A 19,800-nucleotide genomic window follows, 5' to 3' on the forward strand; every position below is an offset into this window, starting at 1 on the left:
TTTGCAGAATCTGTCAGTAAACATCTTTTCCCTGTTAATATTTAACCCACCAGCTCTTTCAAGCTTCCATCTTTCTGAGCCTCCCGGTCCCACATGCTTTTTAATCCACTAATAGCACCAAACTGTCTCTCTGGTGCAATAAAAGTCTTCTATTTTATGACTTCCTTGAATTACTACCATAACTTATAATTTGCCAGATTTGTTTTGCCTTCAAATCTCTTACTTCACTCTAGCCACATGAAAAATGTCACACCCTAGCTTTTTTTCTCCCCAAACTCTACTGCTTATTTTTAATATACTAATAGTTCTTTCCGAGAAGAATTCCATCCTGCTGCCAGCCATAATGTTTTACTCACCGTTCAAAGGAACTTTTAGAAACTTTCCCTATAAATATTGGGAAACACTTAAAATAAATTTTAATTGTAATTAAAATCAAGGAAAGATTTATTTGATTACATAATTGAGAAAAGCATTCAAAATGTTTATAAAACTAAAGAAAGACTAGAGGAAAAATTGGATTCTCAATTTCAGTGGTTTCTAAGGTAGCTTTTTAATGACTCATTGTAACATGTCTGGAAGTCAAGACACAGGGCTTTCTTTCTTTCTTTCTTTCTTTCTTTCTTTCTTTCGAGTGGCAGCCATAAGTATCTTGATCTTATCTCAAACAAAAGAGTATAGTTTGAGGTGAAGATAATTTTATTTTCATTGTATTTATTTAAGAGCTATAAGGTGGGGTCCAGTTCAGTTTATAGCTTCCTGTCCTAAAAAGACACTGGTAAACTAATAAATACGAACAAGTGATTTTCCTTTTATCAGAGAACAAAAAACTGATATCAGGTATGTGTGCATGTGTATGTGTGTATATAAGTGTGAGCATGTGTACATATGTGTGTATATGTGTGCATATGTGTGTGCATGTCTGTATGTGTGTATATAAGTGTGAGCATGTGTACATATGTGTGTATATGTGTGCATATGTGTGTGCATGTCTGTATGTGTGTGTATGCGTGTGTGTGCATGTGTGTATATTAGTATGTCTGCTGTGTGTGTATGCATGTATGTGTGCATGTGTGTGTGTGTGTGTGTGTGTGTGTGTGTGTGCACACGCACTGTGTTTCTACAGAAAAACACTACACAGAGGGATGGATACTGCAGAAGATGTAGAGATGCACATCTCTCCCTCTTACTCATTTTAGAATGTCACTTGTGTCATTGTTGCACTCATCTGTGCCTAACAGGCTCTGGTCTCTGAATAGGAACCTATCTGATCAGTAACTCTTTTGTGATTGTCGGCATCATCAGAAATTCTCCCACATGACGTAGACTACCTGAGCAGTTGGTAAATTAGCATAAAATGTATGTAACTCTTGTATCTTTCACTGCAGAAGCTGGGAAGCCATACTAAATTGTACACAGTTGAACTAAACACAAACGTTCTTTGGAGTTCTAAGTTGGATGTTTCAGAGCATGTAAAGAAGTGAACTGACAGGAGGGAACAGCCAAACTTGCTCTCCCACATGTAAAGCAGCTGTTAAGTAACTGAACATAACATCATACAGATCCAATTACTGGGAGAAATGCTTGTAGCCTCATAGCTGGATGTATCAATCAAAATATACAAAGGAAAGTGGTGTGTCATCTAACTCAGTTTACTTCTGGAATGGAGAGGGAAAACATGAGACATTCATTTGGAGATGTCTGTTGACCAGCTATTGACACTGTTTCATAGAAACCTCTGTGGTAATTGATGTTTTGTAGGCTTAGAACCCACTGTGAAGCTTACAGTTGTAAGGCAACACTATTTCATTGTACAACATAGTAATGAAAATGTTAGACCCAATGTAAGATTTTTCAATATAAAATTTTGATTGCAGGTATTGACACAATCTTTTGAATAAGTCACTATCTCAACATCTGAGAAACCACAACTTGTAGGTGAGAAATAGTGTTTTTATTGGCGAATAGTATAATTCAAGAAGATAATTTTTACTTTGTTTCATTTGAGAGTTATAAAACTAACTTATTTTAATTTATCTTTATAATATTTGTTCTTATGAAAAGAATAACATGCAAAATGAATTTGTCTTACTCAGTGCTCTTTTTCTATGAAGAGACACCATGACCATGGTAATTCTTATAAAAAATATTTAGTTGGGTCATTAAAAATAGATGTTGAAGAAGTCTGCAAAGAGAAGGGAGGTAGAGGTCTACACACTTTTCTCTGCTGTCCCCCCTGTGCTAGGAACTTTCTAGAAAGAAGTAGCAAATGGGATAAAAAGGTGATCAGAAGTTTCAGCATATTGATGTGCTGTGGGGAAAGGAATAGAGTACAGTCTTCTTCCCAGTTTGTGTCCAGACTTCCGAAGGGCTATCTTCACTTTAAGTAAGAGAGAAACTCACCAGGGAGTGACATGGTGACATGCCTGCAATCCCAGCAACTGGAGAGTTGCCTCAGGAGGAATGGCACGTTGCTCCATCCAACTTAAACAGCAAGAGGTTGTCTCAAAAACAAAACAAAAAAATACATCACTCTTTTTCAGAACTGAACCTGGAGTTCAAATCAAATCCTAGTCCTAGACAGAATTAAAGTGATTTCCCATGCATACGTGAAAATAAATTCTGTTTAAATGAATATTGTTTCTATGCTAATATAATATTTATGACTTATTAAATAGTACATGATCAAAGAAAAATAAAACATTGATAATCCAGATTAAATGGCTAAAAACTAAGAGAAAACATAACAATCATCTAGGAGAAACCTAAATGCTGAAGCTACTAGACAGAATTGATAAAAAAAAAAAAAATAGCTACAAGTAATGGCGCACACCTTTAATCCCAGCACTGGGGACGCAGAGGTAGGGGGATTTCTGTGAGTGAGTTCAAGGCCAACCTGGCCTAGAAAGTGAGTCTATGATGTCCAGGACTACACTGTCTCAAGAAAAACTAAAAAAAAAAAAAAAAAAAAAAAAAAAAAAAAAAAAAAAAAAAAAAACTAAAAAAAAAAAATTACATGTAATGCAATAATGCATGAAAAACAACAGATATTAAGAATTTTACTATATAATTTGCATATTAAAAAGAATCAGATGGGCATTCAGTTCTTAAAAGAGGAACTGAAGTTATACACAGACATTTTTAGTAATATATCAGATGAAGTTAAATAAAAGAGAAAAAAAGATTAGCTCTCCTGAAGACAAGGGGACACAAAGCATTCGGAAGAAAACACAGAGAGAAAACCAAGCTTTATTCGGGGTTAGAAGTGACAGAGATATCTATGGCATCAAGGGGCATTCCATGTCTGGAGTCTCCAAGAGAGAGCAGAAAAAGAGGAAAAACACTGTCTCAGAGATAACAGCTGAAATAAAAGTTAACAGTAAATGAGTTTAACAAATATTCAGAATCCAAATGCAGTTATGAACAATAAAATCCATACTGGGGAAACACAATAAAACATCCAAAATCAAAGACAAAGAGAAAAAAAACCTTTAAAGTACATAGATAAGGAAGAAAGAATGAAGACATAATTTCATAAACACAGACCAGGAAGTACTTTTTCCCTTTCCTTTCCCCTTGATAGCTACAAGCTGAAGTTGACATGTCCTTAATCTTATTTACTTATTTAGTTTTTCCTGTTCTAATTCTGGTTTAAGGTGTGGGAAAAGAGAGCCCTAACCTTTACAGGAGAAAAATAAAATCCCCAGCTTTACTCTCATCTCAGAACTTGGTCAGCATGTGTTTGTAATGGTTGCCGCAGGGCCAGAAGCAGCGAAGGGAAGCAATAAACATGTGAAAATATGTGATCGTAAGAAAACTGGTCCCACAAGAGCAGGGAGAATTTCTACCTCTTGCTTTCTCTTCCCTTACACTCAAACACTTAACCCTGGACATAGGCACCATGAAGAGAGAATGAACTACCTATGGCCCCAATCCTGCTGAGGGACAAGAAGAAAGAGGAACTTTGGAAAAAAACTAGAAAGTAGAGGGCAGGGGGACAATTGGAAGAAAGAGGCTTAGGGAAAGGATCAATGTTACTACAGTCTTGGGGCCAGCCCTGAATTGTCCGTCCACAGATGTAAGCCCAACCCATCCGCTAAAGCCTTTAAAGAAAAGAACTAAAGAACCCCAGCACATATCCGTGCCACCACAGCATTCCAGACTAAGCACTGATTGGTACAAGCCAAACTGTGATGCGCTTCAGTCTCTGAAAACCATATTGACACCCTGAAATGGAAACAGGCTGCTCAGAGCTTGCAGCTTGATGTTAACTAGCCTTTGGTGTGTTAATACAAAGAAATTGGTATTCTTTGTGGATTTTACAAGTGCCCGGGTTCCCGTAACCTCAAACTTAAAGTATCGTGGATATACTTCAGAATTCCTAACTTACTAACCACGCAAAGAAGAAATGAGACTGGTATGTGTTTGTGCGCAGGTATAAAGTAAACGGAAAAGTTTTCACCGGGGTGGCAGTGCTTTCTCCGGGAGCCAAGACTATCCAACAAATATCACCATGTTTCTCACAGAGACTGGGAACCCCTCATCCAGTTGTTGGTTAGCGACATCCAAGATACCTTCAATTTCATTGCCATTGTACTCGGTTGCCTCCCAGAAGCCAAGGGAAAGACCCTTTAAATTTTTTTTATTTAAGTAATTTACTCAGATTACATTTCAATTGTGATCCCCTCACTTGTGTCTTCCCATTGCCCCCTCCCTCCCTCCTTCATTCTATTCCCCTCCTCTAGGTCTGCGACTGAAGGGGACCTCCTCCCCCACAATATGATCACAGCCTATCAGGTCTCATCCTGGTAGCCTGCTTACTCTTCCTCTGAGTGCCACCAGGTTTCCCCACCAAGGGGAAGTGGTCAAATAGGGGGTATCAGAGTTCATATCCGAGTCAGTCCTTGCTCTCCTCACAACTGTGGAGAATGAGCTGTCCATTGGCTAGATCTGGACAGGGGTTCTAGGTTTACTGCATGCATTGTCCTTTCTTGGTACAGTAGTTTGAGCAGACCCTCCCCCCTGGGTCTAGGTCTGGCAGCCTTAATGGTCTTCTTGTAGGTTTCTAGGACCCTCTGGATCCTTCTATTTCCTCATTCTCCCTTACCTTTCTAACCTGGAGTCCCAATAGCAAGCCCCACATCTGTCCCAATCTCCTGCTAAGTGAAGACATCCAGGGGACATCTCTGTTGGGCTACTGTCCAATTATAAGTGAGTATAGACCATGTGTAAATTTCTGGGTCTGGGTTACATCACTCAGGATGATCGTTTCTAGTTCCATCCGTTTGCCTGCAAATTTCAGGATTTCCTTGTTTATAATAGCTGAGTAGTATTCCATAGTATAAATGTACCACAGTTTACTTATCAATCTGGCACTTTCTTAGACAACTGGGAACAGGGCTACCTCAAGCCCCAGCTATTTGACTCCTTGGAATATAACCAAAAAATGCTCCACCACACAACAAGGACATATGCTCAACTATGTTCGTAGCAGCCTTATTTGTATTAGCCAGAATCTGGAAACAACCTAGATGTCCCTCAGTCGAAGAATGGATAAGGAAAAGACCATTTTACTGAAGACAACACACACTTCAGTCACAGGACTTAGAGGCGTCAATCTGACTGCAGATACAAGACGACCACAGGTCTCTTGCTCCAGCAGCCACGCCTTCCCTACTTGCAGCAATATCTTTCCTGTTGCAGCTAGTTTACTGCAATAATAAATCTTTTCTTTCTTCAATTGCTTTTCTTTGGTATTCTATCACAGCAATGAGGTCAGGGCATTAAAAACTAGTTATATATCTATTATTGTTCATTAATAATAAATAAGAATCTAAATGTTTTATGTATATCTTACGGTAGCTAAAAATTGGAGAAATATTTGTATATAAATGTACTAAAATGTGGCTACATTATAAAGTGAGGATATAGAAAATCAAAAGAGAGTTCAATAAGTCAAAGAGATATGCTATGTCCATGGATTGGAAAACACAAGTTAATAAAAATGCCAGTGTTTCTCAAGATAGCCAAGCAGAGTTGATATGACATTTTTACACAGATAGTATATGATATATATTACAGTACATATCCTAGCAAGCTGCTTTTTGTCTATATAAGTAAGCTGATTAATAAAGCCAAAAGGAACTACCTTCATCAACGTGGAAGGGGAAAATAAAGTGGAAAGAGTTGTACTGCTCAACATAATACTTATAATCAAACCGTATGGTATTGGTAAATGGATAGACATGGTATGGTCAAGTGGCCTCCAGGTCCTTCTATTCTTCCCCCCAACTCTACCACAAGACTTGTTGCCCTCCTCCCAATGTTTGGCTGTGAGTCTTAGCATGTTTAGATCTGCTGCTGGGTGGAGTCTCTAAGAGGACCACTATGCTAGGCTCCTGTATGTAAGCATAGCAGAGTATCATTAATAGTAGTGTCAGCGGCTGGCTTTCTCCGATGGGTGGGTCTCAGGTTGGACTAGGCATTGGTTGGACATTCCCTCAATCTTTTCTCCATTTTTATCCCTGCACATCTTGTAGGTAGGGTAAATTATGAGTTGAAGCTTTTGTGGATGGATTGTGATCCCCTCTCTCTACCAGAAGTCTTGTCTAGTGGCCCCTTCAGTCTCCATGAGCCCTGATATGAGGAGTCTCAGCTAGAGTCATCACCATATCTTCCCAGGAGCCTACCCTGTCTTAAGTCCTCATCTTGTCACAGAGATGTCCCTACCCATAGCTTGTCTTCTCCCTGTAAGCCCTCTGCACACACACTCCCCGCTCTCCCCAAGTCTGATCTCCACCCTCAGTCTTCCTTCTCCTGTGCTATTCTCTTTCTTCAATGTCCCCATTGTCTATTCTATTTCCCCTTCTCAGTGAGATGTAAACATCTTCCCTTGGGTCCTCCTTGTTACTTATCTTCTTTGGATCTGGTAACTGTAGTATGTTTATCCTGTACATATGGCTAAAATATGCTTATAAGTAAGTACATACCATGTGTGTCTTTCTGGATCTAGGATACCTTACTCAGGATGATTTTTTCTAGTTCCACCCATTTGCCTGCAAATTTTGTGATGTCTTTGTTTTTAATAGCTCAGTAGTATTAAATTGTTCAATGTACCACAGTTTCTTTATCCATCATTTGGTTAAGGGACATCTGAGTTTTTCTCATTTTGGGTTATTAGGAATAAAGCTGCTATGAGCATAGTTGAGCAAATGTCCTCATTGAATAGTGGAGCATCTTTTGTGTACATTCCCAGGAGTAGTACCGCTAGGTCTTGAGGTATTCTCAATTTTCTGAGAAAACACCAGATTGATTTCCAAAGGGGTTGTACAAGTTTGCACTCCCACCAGCAGTGGAGGAGTGTTCCCGTTTCTCCACATCCTCACCAGCATGTGCTGTCACTTGAGTTTTTGATATTAGCCATTCTGATGGGTATAAAATGGAATATCAGAGTCGTTTTTATTTGCATTTTTCTGATGACTAAGGATATTGAGGATTTCTTTAGGTGCTTCTTAGCTATTATAGATTCTTCTGTTGAGGATTCTCTGTTTAGCTCTGAACCCAATTTTTAATTGAGTTATTTCATTTGGTTGTATTTAATTTCTTGAGTTTTTAAAATATATTTTGGATATTAGGCCTTTGTCAGATGTAGAGTTGGTGAACATCGTTTTCTAATCTGTTGGCTGTTGTTTTGTTTAATAAAAAATGTCCTTTGTCTTAGAGAAACTTTTCAGTTTAATGAGGTCCCTTTTATTAATGGTTGATCTTAGAGCCTGAGTTGTTGGTATTCTGTTCAGGAAGTTTTCTAGGGAGGCTTGCAGAGACTAAGACACCAATGAAGGACCATATATGAACCTAAGCCCTCTACACAGATGTAGCAGACGGACAGCTAGGTCTTCATGTGGGTTCCCTAGTAAGGGGGGTGGTAGATGTCTCTGACCTGGACTGTGTTGTCTGCTTTGAGATCACTTCCCCCTCTGGTTGGGCTGCCTCACCAGACCACAGGGGAAGATGATGCACTCAATCCTGATGTGACTTGACTTGATGTGCTGGAGTGGGTTAGTTGGAGCTGAGGGGAGGGCTCCCCTTTTCTGAGAAGTAGGGAAGAGAGGACAGGAAGAAGAGGGAGGGTGGGAAGGGGCGGAGAGGAAGAAGGGGGCTATGATTAGCATGTAAAGTGAATAAATAAGTAAATAAATAAATAAATTTTAAAATGGCTCAGTACACAGGAATGATGCTCATCCAAGCACACGTAAGTTAAACTCATAAAAAACAAAATACTTTGCAACTTACTGAAAAGGATAACATTTTAAAATATGATATTATGAAAACTGAGCATCTATATTTAAAAGCAACCTTGACTTAATATTTTCTCCAGCTATAAAAAAAAGTAATACAAAGTAATCACAGTCACTGAGGCCAAATGTAAAACTTTAAAATGTACAAACTTGAAGAAATATTTAAAATGTACACATCCAACAAAGCAATTGTAGCTAAATATTTAGACAACCTGGAAGCTCCAAAGTGAAATCCAAAATAGCTCAAAATTTAGCAAAAATTTTGAACAGCTATTTCATTAAAAGTAGTATATAAAGAGCAAGTGAAAGGAGATTAGGCATTACTAGCACCTAGAGTATTTAAGTTAAAACCAAGATAAGACAACACTTCATGCTTCGTAGGACACACTGTTTAAAAAGATAGGACTGAACCCTTTGCTCTTCATTGAATGGAGGAACCAAAAATACTCAGAATTCAGGCATTTACTTTTCAGGAATGTAAACTTGTACAGCTATTGAAAAATTATGATGGATTCTTCTAAAGTAAGTTTTTCCCCCCCCAGATATGAACTAGTAGTCAAACACCTAGCAATTTCAGAAATCCTCTACCACAAATTTTCACATGGGTCTATCCATAGTTACTCAAACACAAAATAGTGCCAAGTAAAAGAGCAGGTGAATGGATTCATAAAACAGAATATAGTGTTTAGTGAAACAATGAAAAGGCTGCTGATGCACATACCCACACACACTTGGATTCATCACAAAAAACATTGTGCATAAAAAGAGTCTGCGCTATGTGACTCCAGTTTAATAATGTTCTCAAAATGGAAAAACTACAAGGATTGATGGAAAATGGATTAATAGTAAGAACATGGGAAGCTGTATATATTATCGATTAAAGTGCAAACCAATCTGGAAAAAGTTTTTAATAATTAATAGATAATAACCAGACCTTTTAATGCAATCGCCCCAATTCTAAACTTTCACCTAAAGAAATGAATGTGTCTACATGGACGTAGTAGACACACACACACACACACACACACACACACACACACACACACACAGAGAGAGACAGAGACAGAGAGAGAGACAGAGACAGAGAGAGAGACAGACAGAGACAGACAGAGAGAGAGACAGACAGAGAGAGAGACAGACAGAGAGAGAGAGAGAGACAGAGAGAGAGAGAGAGAGAGAGAGAGAGACAGAGAGAGAGAGAGAGAGACAGAGAGAGAGAGAAGCACCATTCACAAGAACCAAAAGTTGAAAAAACCCAAATATCACCATAAAGATACAGGTAACGTTTTGGTGTATTTATACCATGGAAGATTGAATAAAAGGGTCCTGGTTTAAAAAAAAGTGCACCCTATATGTATCAATCTATGGAGAGAGTAAAATAGCCAAATCAACTTAAGGCATTAGAAGTCAGCATAGTAGATGCCATTGAGGAGTGGAGGAGTGATGATGTCTGGGAGCAGAAGTCTGGATGTGTCCTAGATCTGCTTTATTCTTTAATCAGAATTGTGGGTACAGCATTGTGTTCACTCAACTTTTATTGAGCAGAAGAAATGATTTGTAGATTACATATTTTTAAAGAAAACAGTACTTTGATAAAACATGAAAACTAATCTATTGGGATGTAATTTCACACATAATCAGTTACAGGGATGTCCAAAAAAGGAAATTTAAGAGAAATGAACATTTAAGGCAATATATGGTAGCCAATTAATGACAATTCTCCAAAAAGTTGGAACTTTCTTCAGGGTATGAATCAAAAAAAAACTTTTATTGCAAGATGGGGCAGGATAATAGGGAAAGGAGAAAAGAACTTTATGGAGAATCTTAGGTCTTTTGTATTGTCAAAGAAAATGTACCAGATATTATTTAGGACATCGCAACAGAGATGATTACTGAAGAACGTGAATAAAGAGAAAGGAGTCTGCAGCTTCACAGCCCAGACACACAAGAGAACCTCACCTAAGCTGCACGGGAATAATGAGAAAGGACCAGGAAAGATCCTAGTTGACACACTGAACAGGGGACAGTATGTATTGACTCTCTGAATAGCAAGGGTATGAAAATCATTTACAGTTAGTCATTTCTGAGCCACCAAAAGGTCATGGTGTTATTGCTTAACCTCTGATTCCATTCTGAGACTCAGGAATCAGGTTCAATTAAATCTTTAATTTGATATTCAGATAGACCCTAATATGGGTCATCTTTATCCCTATGTCATAGAAAAGACAAAAGTTGACATTGGAAGGCACTGACTCAACCTTTTGAGATACTTAACAATTGGAAAAATTTCGTCTCAATCTCAAATCGCTATAGTTTATGGCATAGATCTGGGTAATAGTTAAGGACCAAATTTTAATTTACAATTTTTGTAGATGCAGTTAACAAGGAAATCTGGAATAATCATGTACAGACACATGCACAGAATACATCAGGCCAGGTCTTATCAAAGTTAAGAGAACCTGTGAAAGCCTGAATCAGGGACTCTTATTTAATTTAAAAGCCATTGTGAGAAGATGGCCTCTATGAAAAAAATTCTCAAGGAATTGAATATACATGAGAATGAGAAATTCAATTCCTCCCTGCATTGTGGCTGCTCCTAACTAGTGCCTGGGTACAGATAATAACTCCCAAATCTCAATTAAATCGTCCTGGAGGCCAAGACAAACTCCTCAAGGAAAATCATTGGCTCCTCAGTGATGGAAAAAACATAATACTCCTTAAGTCCAATGTGTGTGAGATGTTTGATTACATTTGTAGATTCAACAAACTTAATAGCCATGGTCCTGGCCCTGAGAACTCTCATCCTAGTGGTAATTATGAAAATACATGGCAACCCTAATACTAACAGGACAGTCAGTAGAGGCATCCACAATCTGCCTGGGCATCATGGTGGTAGATTAGGTCTACCTCCTTGTCAACTTTTCAGAGTGTCAGTGCTGAGGTGTCAAGCCAGCTCCCTGTCAATGTTTTTCAGAAATGTCCCTCTTCTGAGGAAGCTTCTGAGGTGCTACCATATTCCTAATGGGGACACTCAACTCTGGTAGTAAAAACTAAATAAAAGAAATACTGAGAAAATAATTAAATGCTTCAATAGCCTGCAAAGTAAGACAAAGTAAAAGGTTCTGTAGAAACAATTGTGTCAATAAAGTCGAGAATTGGGTTTGTCTGTAGGATGGAGACAAAAGAAGAAGGGTACATGAAATATATTACAATCCCAGCAATGCATTTGACACAACATTTATCAAAACTTGAGCGAGTAATGATGAATCCTTGGTTGATCGGTCAACTTTATAAATTTAAAATTCCATCTTTTCAAACAACGATAATAATAAAAACATGCATGTGGCAGATAAAGAATAATTTACAAATGTCCACTGGATTTCACGTCATGTTTTTATTGACTTTGAAGCTTAAAGTTGCCTTTAAAAAATCTAATTAACTCTCTCTACTCACTATTAGAACTAATAAAAAATTAAGTAACGCTCTTATAATGCTTTTAATTTATAAAGTCTATTACATTCTATACCAAAAGCTAAAGCAGTTGTGTGTACATTGAATATATATCTAATAATAAGGCAGAACTTAAAAAAAAAGAAATTCTAAAATCTTAGAAATATGTCTAGCAAAGACTTGCATTATGTTTAGGGAAAAGTAACAGAAAATTTATTTTCAAACCATATTATAAAAAAAAAACACTATGATAGTTCTCCACAATTAAAATTGTTAATTTTTCTCAATTTAAATACAAACATAATGGCACTTTATTTTTTTTAATAATAACACATTTTTATTGAAAATTAAAAATAATTCATATTACATCTCATTTTCTATCCCATCCCATGCATCCTCCCTTTCCTCCCTCCCTCCCACTTTCACTCCAATCCCCCTTCCCTATGACTGTGGCTGTGGGGGACCTCCTCCCCCTGAATATGGTGCTAGGGTATCAAGTCTTTTCTTGGTAGTCCTCTGAGTGCCATTGGGCCTCCCCAACAAAGGGACATGGCCAAATATGGGGCACCAGAGATCCTGTGAAAGTCAGTCCCCAGTCTGCACCTACCAGGAAACGGGGATAGAGGTGAGGACATCCTATTGAGACTCTAGATGAGGAAAATATAGGGGATAGACAAGTAGGGGGACCCAGAGGGTCCTAGAAACCTACAAGAAGAACATTATGATGGGTAGATCTGAGCCCAGGGGTTCTGCTTGATCTAAGGCACCAACCATGGACAAAACGGGCAGTCATCATCAAACCCCTACCCAGATCTAGCCAAGGGACAGAACATTCTCCACAGTTAAGTGGAGACTGGGGACTGACTTTCATAATGGCACTTTATATCTTTTCTAATTTTAAATTTTATCTGAGAAGCAAGCACAAAGTGCCAAGGTGTTAGTATAAAGATCAGGGTAGTCAGACTCATGATAATGCTTCAGTGGTAAGACATAGTACCTGATGGTTATGATTATGTTGAGTAAAAATTCATGAAACATACACCCATGCACATGGAAATTTTTTGAAAGACAAAGACAGTCTTTGAGCCAGTGGGAAAATACAGAGCATATGCTAAATCATTATGAAGGAGGAAGAAGTGTATTTAAATTATTAAATCACATGATACAAGAAAAATAAATTATGGGGAGCTGGAGAGATGACTCAGTGCACAGGGTTTAGATACCACCACCCGTTTAATTCCATAGTTGGGAAACAGAGAGTGGAGGATCCCATGCCCGCCAGCCCAGCTTGTTGGTGAGCTCCCGGGTCAGTCAATAAAAAGTATCCCATGCTATAAACCTGAACAGAAGGACAATCTAACAAACAATGATAATATGAAAATAGACTTGACCTTAGATTCACAGTTGTATACTTAACCAAGCAGTAAGAAATCTTGCTCCGTGTTGCACTTATCTGGATTAAAATCTGTGTCTAATCGCTACACACACCTTGGGGGTCTGCTCTTCTTCCGTAGGAAGAGGATGAGGAGTGAGAGCTGCTGCTCAGCATGGTAAATGTGGACTTGAGCTGACTTGAACCCTTGGTCTAGACTACTGGTTCTCAACCTCCCCAGTGCTGTGACCCTTTAATATAGCTCCTCATGTTGTGGTGACCGCCCTAACCCATAAAATTATTCATTGCTACCTCATAAGTGTCATTTTGCTACTGTTATGAATTGAATTGTAAATAGTTTCCACAATAGTGGTTTGTTAAAGGGGTCGTGTCCCAAGGGTTGAGAACCATGGTCTGGTTTAGACAATGCAGAATGGCTGTGAGGTTTTTCACAGGGCATAATTGTGCAAGTAACCCTAATTATATTTTTGTACCAAGTAGAGACTTACCCTGTTAGTCTTAGAGCAGGTAACAATGACCAGAGATGGTAGTGTAGGGGCAGTGCTGGGGCTAGAGGAAGGTATGGATGCAGACATCATCTTGTTGGTTACAGGCACTGGAGGCGGGGGAGGAGAATCGTTCCCTGAGGTGGGCAAAGTATTTCACTTTCAAACCTCCTTACACTTTTGAACTCCAGATTTCTGGGCATCATATTTCTGAGACTTCACTTCTATTCCCTTCTCTCTCAGGAGATTTTGATGTTTGCTTTAAAAATGATAGCCCTAGACGTCTGTCTTTGACACTTTTCATCATCACAAGCCAGTGTTCTTTACAGTTTTACTTTTCGTCATTTACCTTATGTATGGAAATAACTTTTAAATTTGTCTTTCTAAGCCAGTCTTCTACATATGCCATTTCCAACCAATGTAGATCTGAAACTGAATGCATTTTAAACTTTTTGTTTTTCCATTAAATTGTCCCATTCTTTCCTCCTCATTAAAAAACAAATTTATTGCCCTCTATCTCTAGTTTCTTTATGCTGGGAGTGTGTGTGTGTGTGTGTGATGTGTATAGATAGATAGATAGATAGATAGATAGATGTATATAAAGAGGTGGATGGACAGATGGATACAGATACAGCTGGCATCTACATACGTAGACACTGGACATATTATACTATTACTTAAACGGTGATCTCTTTTTATAAACATAGAGCCAATAACCTTACTTTACAGTATTCTAATGCTATCTCAGCATCAGCAAGAAACTTATTGCAGATACACAGATTGTGACGTTTTTCTGGACCCCTTGTATTATACACCCTATGACTGGACCTTGCAGCGTGTGTGTTTTGATCATCTCTCAGGTGATTCTGTGAAGGTTACAGTACGAGCGCCAGTGATCAAAAAAATGACCTAACCAGGCACATACACAGAGATCTAGGAAACATTCTCTCTTCTTTCCTGCAAACAGCCAAACTCTTTTTTGGTCAAGCGCCTCCAAACAAGTCAAGATTCCATAGTTCCCCCATTCTCTTCTTGGGCGCTCATTGGCCACCTATGTTCTCACAGATCTCTGTGATAATGGTCTAAAATGTCTGCCTTACCCAAACCCTTCTTCTAAAGGCCACAAGGGTAGTGTTTTGAAAAAGCTGTTTGTCCACTGGTGTGTTTTTGAGACGATGGCTTTCCTCTGCATCCTTTGCTGAGTAGAGACACACTACTTAGTATTTCGCTATGACTGACTTCAGACTACAGTCACAGGCACCTTTCTCTTGTCTGGTCAGCTTCCCTCTTAGACCTAATTTCTCTCCTTCAGACCTTCCTACTTCCAAAGCAGCAATGTGTGTGGAAGAGGCCGGACTCTGTGACGGAACACGGTGCGTTAGCCTGGAAACAGTGGTGGCTTCGAATCTGCAATCTAGGCTCATCTTCTCTCCTTTAAGGTATCATAATCTCTGTATGTCTCCAAGGAGAGGTCAGCAGAACCTCCTCCAGTGTGTAGCTGTAATATCACAGCAGGTGAACACATTGCGAATTCAGGCCTATTGTTGACATTACTTTTATTATTTTGTTAATTTTTTAATTTTTATTTATTTATTTTTTGAGACAGAGTTTCTCCATTTAGCCTTGGCTGTCCTTGACTGGCTGGGTAGACCAGGCTGGCCTCGAACTCACAGTGATCCACCTGCCTCTGCCTCCTGAGTGCTGGGATTATAAGTGGGCTCCATGAAGCCCGGCCATTGTTGACATTACTTTTAGACTCTCATCTTTCTCTTTCTATGGCATCTAGAAACTGGGTAGCTATTGGCATTGACATTGTTTTTTGTCTATTGCCTAGGGTGTACCACATTGGATTCTACATAGTTTACTGTCATATTACATATTTGTATTTTACCAGCATCCTTTCCCTGCCTTCTGACACTCTACACCAGATGCTGTAAACCACACCTAAAAAGTGCAGTGAACCAGGACTTTTTTGCTTCCCACTCTCTTAGAGAGCCAAGTTCCTAACCCTGGCTCAAGCCCCTGAAATCCTTGTGAAATATTTTAACTCTTGTTGCAGAGATGTAGAACTTCAAGCCCATATTCTTCATTTTGGCTAAGGATGCCTTCATGGCCAGGGTGTGTCCTGGCTTTCCTTCTCTTGAATATGCAACATTCTCCTGCTTCCTAAGAGCACCTATCCAAATTCTAGTTAATGGAGTAACTCTCCAGTGAATCTTCGGTCCTCCACAGAACCAGTTATAATGAGCTAACTAGAGCCAGAAGGACTGGCATTCTACCCTTTGCTTTAATTTGGTCTTGTATCTCATTGAACCAAAAGACACAGCCATAAACCCTTATGTGATTAAGGGGAGGCTCCTGTGAAAATGGCAACATTGAGGCTGAGGGGATGTTTACCTGGTAACATGCTTGTGGTAAAGGCATAAGGTCCTGTGTTTGATCTCTCATAACCTGGCAGCAGCAGGCTGTATCCAGGTATGTTTCTAACTTCCATAATATGTATGTAGGAAGACAGACAGACAGGTTTCTAGAGCTTGCTGACCAGGCAGTCCAGCTGAACCAATGAGCTCATTGAGAGACCCTGTCTCAAAAAATAAGATGGTGAATGACTAAATAAGAAATCTGATGCCAATGTCTGATCACCATGTTGCATGCAAGCTCACACACACACACACACACACACTCAGCTGTGCACACACACGTGAACACACACAAAACCCTGATGTCTTTATGTGTGCATGCACGCACGCCACACACACACACACACACACACACACACACACACTCAGCTGTGCACACACACGTGAACACACACAAAACCCTGATGTCTTCATGTGTGCATGCACACACACACACACACACACACACACACACACACACATTGCACTCTCTCCTACCCAGAGCTGCTTACACATACACCCACCGAAGCACAAACATCCCCTCTAACTAGTATTTTCAGCATTTGAATTGTGTGCACAATTGGTAGGAAAGACATGGCCCGTGCCTTTGGTTATTGATTTCTGGTTAATGTTAGTTAAAAAATTATTTTAAAAGCTGGGTTTTTATTTCAACTGAATCTAGGAGCATCATAACTATATTCCTTACTACAAGTTTGCACTTGCCAGTGATTATCAATTAGTAAAAGCAGATTTGAAGGACTAAAACAATAACATACAGTATTTATCCTCCAAACCACACTGCACATTACCAGGCCTTCCCAACTGGCCTCTAAAGGGCAATGTTGTTTTACTCTGTGTAGAAAGAGAAGACTTTCAGACGTGCACCATATTTTTGTCTCTTTTCATAATTATCCATGTATAAAGTGTTTCATTTCTTTTTTCAATATATTTTATTAATTTATTCATATTACAACTCAATTGTTATCCCATCCCTTGTACCATCCTATTTCTCCCTCCCTCCCATTTTCCTCTAACTCCCCTCCCCTATGACTGTGACTGAGGGGGACCTCCTTCCCTGTATATGCAAACTAGTACTGCCACTTTGGAAATCTATCTGGCGCTATCTCAGAAAACTGGAAATAAGACTTCCTCAAGACCCAGCTATTCCACTCCTTGGAATGGAATGGATGCTCCAGTACACAACAAGAATATTTGCTCAACCATGTTCATAGCAGCCTTATTCATAATAGCCAGAACATAGAAACAGCCTAAGTGTCCTTCAGTAGAAGAATGGATAAAGAAACTGTGGTACATATACACTATGGAACACTACTCAGCTATTAAAAAGAAAGAATTTCTGAAATTTGTAGGCAAATGGATTGAGCTAGAAATGATCATAATGAGTGAGTTAACCCAGAAGCAGAAAGAGTCAAATGGTGTATACTCACTTATATCTGGACATTAACCCAAGGGATATGTCCCATGAAAGTGAGACAAAGGGGAGGACATCTTACTGGGACTCTAGGTAAGAGAAGTGTTTCCTTTCATATTTATGCGTTTCTGTAGCATTCAAGAGCTGAAAAGGAAGATTGTTCACACTCATCCACAGATCCAATACTTGGTTCTCAAATTTTGTTATTGTGTCCAATTATTGTTGGTGGTAAAGACATCTTGTAAGCTGTTTTGGAAAAGGCTCTGTTGAAAAACAGTTCCCCTGCTATGTTTTCATGTGTTAAATAAGACACACCTTCTACAGTAATAGTGTTCACTGAGTGTTTGCTGAAACCAAGGTGATACCTGCGTTTTAATAACAAAAACCATAACTAATTCCAGTGATTGAAAGGTGCATATATCAGGCAGCATTTTAGGTAGGCTTGCTTTAACAAAGTAAAACTGTCCAATTCCATTTTGATCAATGGTCTGCAAAGATGCCTTATTGACTTTGCTGCTGTCAGTTTGCTCTAGTAACATGTCTAGTTTGCTATGCTCTGTTGTGGATGAAACCCATGATAGGTCACAAGCTTTGGAACCATCCCTGAAATAAGCCATAGAAACAGGTGAGAAGGGAGGGCCTGCCTCTGAGGTTTTGCATGCTCTGTGCTGCAGGCAGTGCACACAGGGCCAGCAATGAGCTGCCCTTCTGTTTTCAATCTGTCCTGGGATTCGATCTCAGGTATATCTCCTTCCCTTCTGCTCTGTGTGCACTTGCAGCAGGTTGAATGCTGTCAACATTTTCCAGAATTTTCCAGAGTGACATGACCGGAGGGGCTGCAGCCCAGGACTTTGGCTTTTGTAAACTGGTGAGAATAGTGGGATGTGCACCGTCTCTAGCTAATGACTTTCCCATCTTCTCACACAGACTCTTCTGCCCAGCCGCTCAGGAATAGGATATGTGTCAGACAACTGACATCTGGTCTGAATATCTATTAGGGCCATATGTTTTCCTCTGCTATTATCATCCGAGAATAGATTACGGGAAATCCAAACCAAATGGGGATTTGGGGAAATTTTCAAGGGTCACTTAATAAAGTAATTTTGGTTTTCCCTTTACAAGGAACATGGTACAATATAGAGACCCAAGAACAGCTTCAAAGCAGAAGTAACCTGAATAAATAGTCATCATTATCACTGCCATATTCCTTCCAGTCTTCAAATGGGAAATAGAAACTGTTAATTGTCACAGTTACAAATAGATAGATCCTGCTAGGGCTTAACTTGAAAGATGACGTTCTATGAGACAGGCTTATACTGCAAATGAAAACCAGTAGCCTTGGCTCTGCCACTGACTTCCCCAAATTCTTCCCTGATAGTATTTCTAGAGCTACAGTGGCTGCTCTTCCTCTGCCTCCTCCTCCTCTTTTTCTCTTCCTCCTTCTCCTCTTCCTCCTCCTCCTCTTTTTCTCTTCCTCCTCCTCCTCTTCCTCCTCCTCCTCTTCCTCCTCCTCCTCCTCCTCCTCCTCCTCCTCCTCCTCCTTCTTCTTCTTCTTCTTCTTCTTCTTCTTCTTCTTCTTCTTCTTCTTCTTCATCTTCTTCTTATTTCTTGATTCACGGTTATAAGATCTTCATGGCCAAATGACAAAGTCCAAGTTTTGATTGTATGGATGCAAACACTAATAAGCCACTCTCTAAGACCAAGTGCAGACCATTCAGGGTTGACTTTACAATTATAACATAAGCCACTGGACTTGAGAATTTATCTCACATCAAAATTTAACCAAAGATATGGAAACTGCCTTTGATTTTTAAGATTGTTTGTTTCCATTCTTTTCAGGCATTGGAATCACACAAAATTTAGAGCAAATGGTGAGTAGGGCTACAGCATTAACCACTACGATAGAATTGCCTCACTGGTGATTTACCGTCAACATCCTACCGAATAAAGAATATTTGCTTTCCTTCATCATAAAGAGGATTTAAAGTGGACTGGAAGTATGCTTTCTTAAAGTAATTAAAAGTTAAGTCTAAACAGACTGTGTTAGGTAGGAGTAATGTCTGTAGAAGTGGTTCATACTTCATTATTTTTAAGTCCACGTGCACTAACTGAACTCTTTAGCAGAACGCGACATGCACCGGGGGCAGGTGCTTGTTTTAGAAGCTAAGCTGTGCTCCTCACCTGCTGCATCTGACTTTACATCATGGGGACAGAGTTGGCCTAGAAACCATTTCAATGTGAGAGAGTTGTATTTGCCTGATAAAATGGTGCTGCTTTCCGTGCTCTGGGCTGGGCACTCTTGATTTTTTCCCTAATTAGAAATTTTACAGCTGATAGGATCCACCTC

At 39.3% G+C, this 19,800-nt stretch overlaps 1 long non-coding RNA gene across 1 annotated transcript in view; it reads right to left on the bottom strand.

Moving 5' to 3' along the window:
- The window catches only part of LOC311595921, a 43,779-nt gene that overhangs the window by 6,700 nt on the left and 17,279 nt on the right, over positions 1 to 19,800 (bottom strand). Inside the window, exon 2 of the long non-coding RNA XR_014778617.1 lies at positions 2,401 to 2,501. This is a non-coding gene — a long non-coding RNA (uncharacterized lncRNA). The remainder of the gene's footprint in view (positions 1 to 2,400; positions 2,502 to 19,800) is intronic.

Source organism: Acomys minous (assembly GCF_964271855.1).
Source record: "Acomys minous genome assembly, chromosome: 4".
Lineage (NCBI taxonomy): Eukaryota > Metazoa > Chordata > Mammalia > Rodentia > Muridae > Acomys > Acomys minous.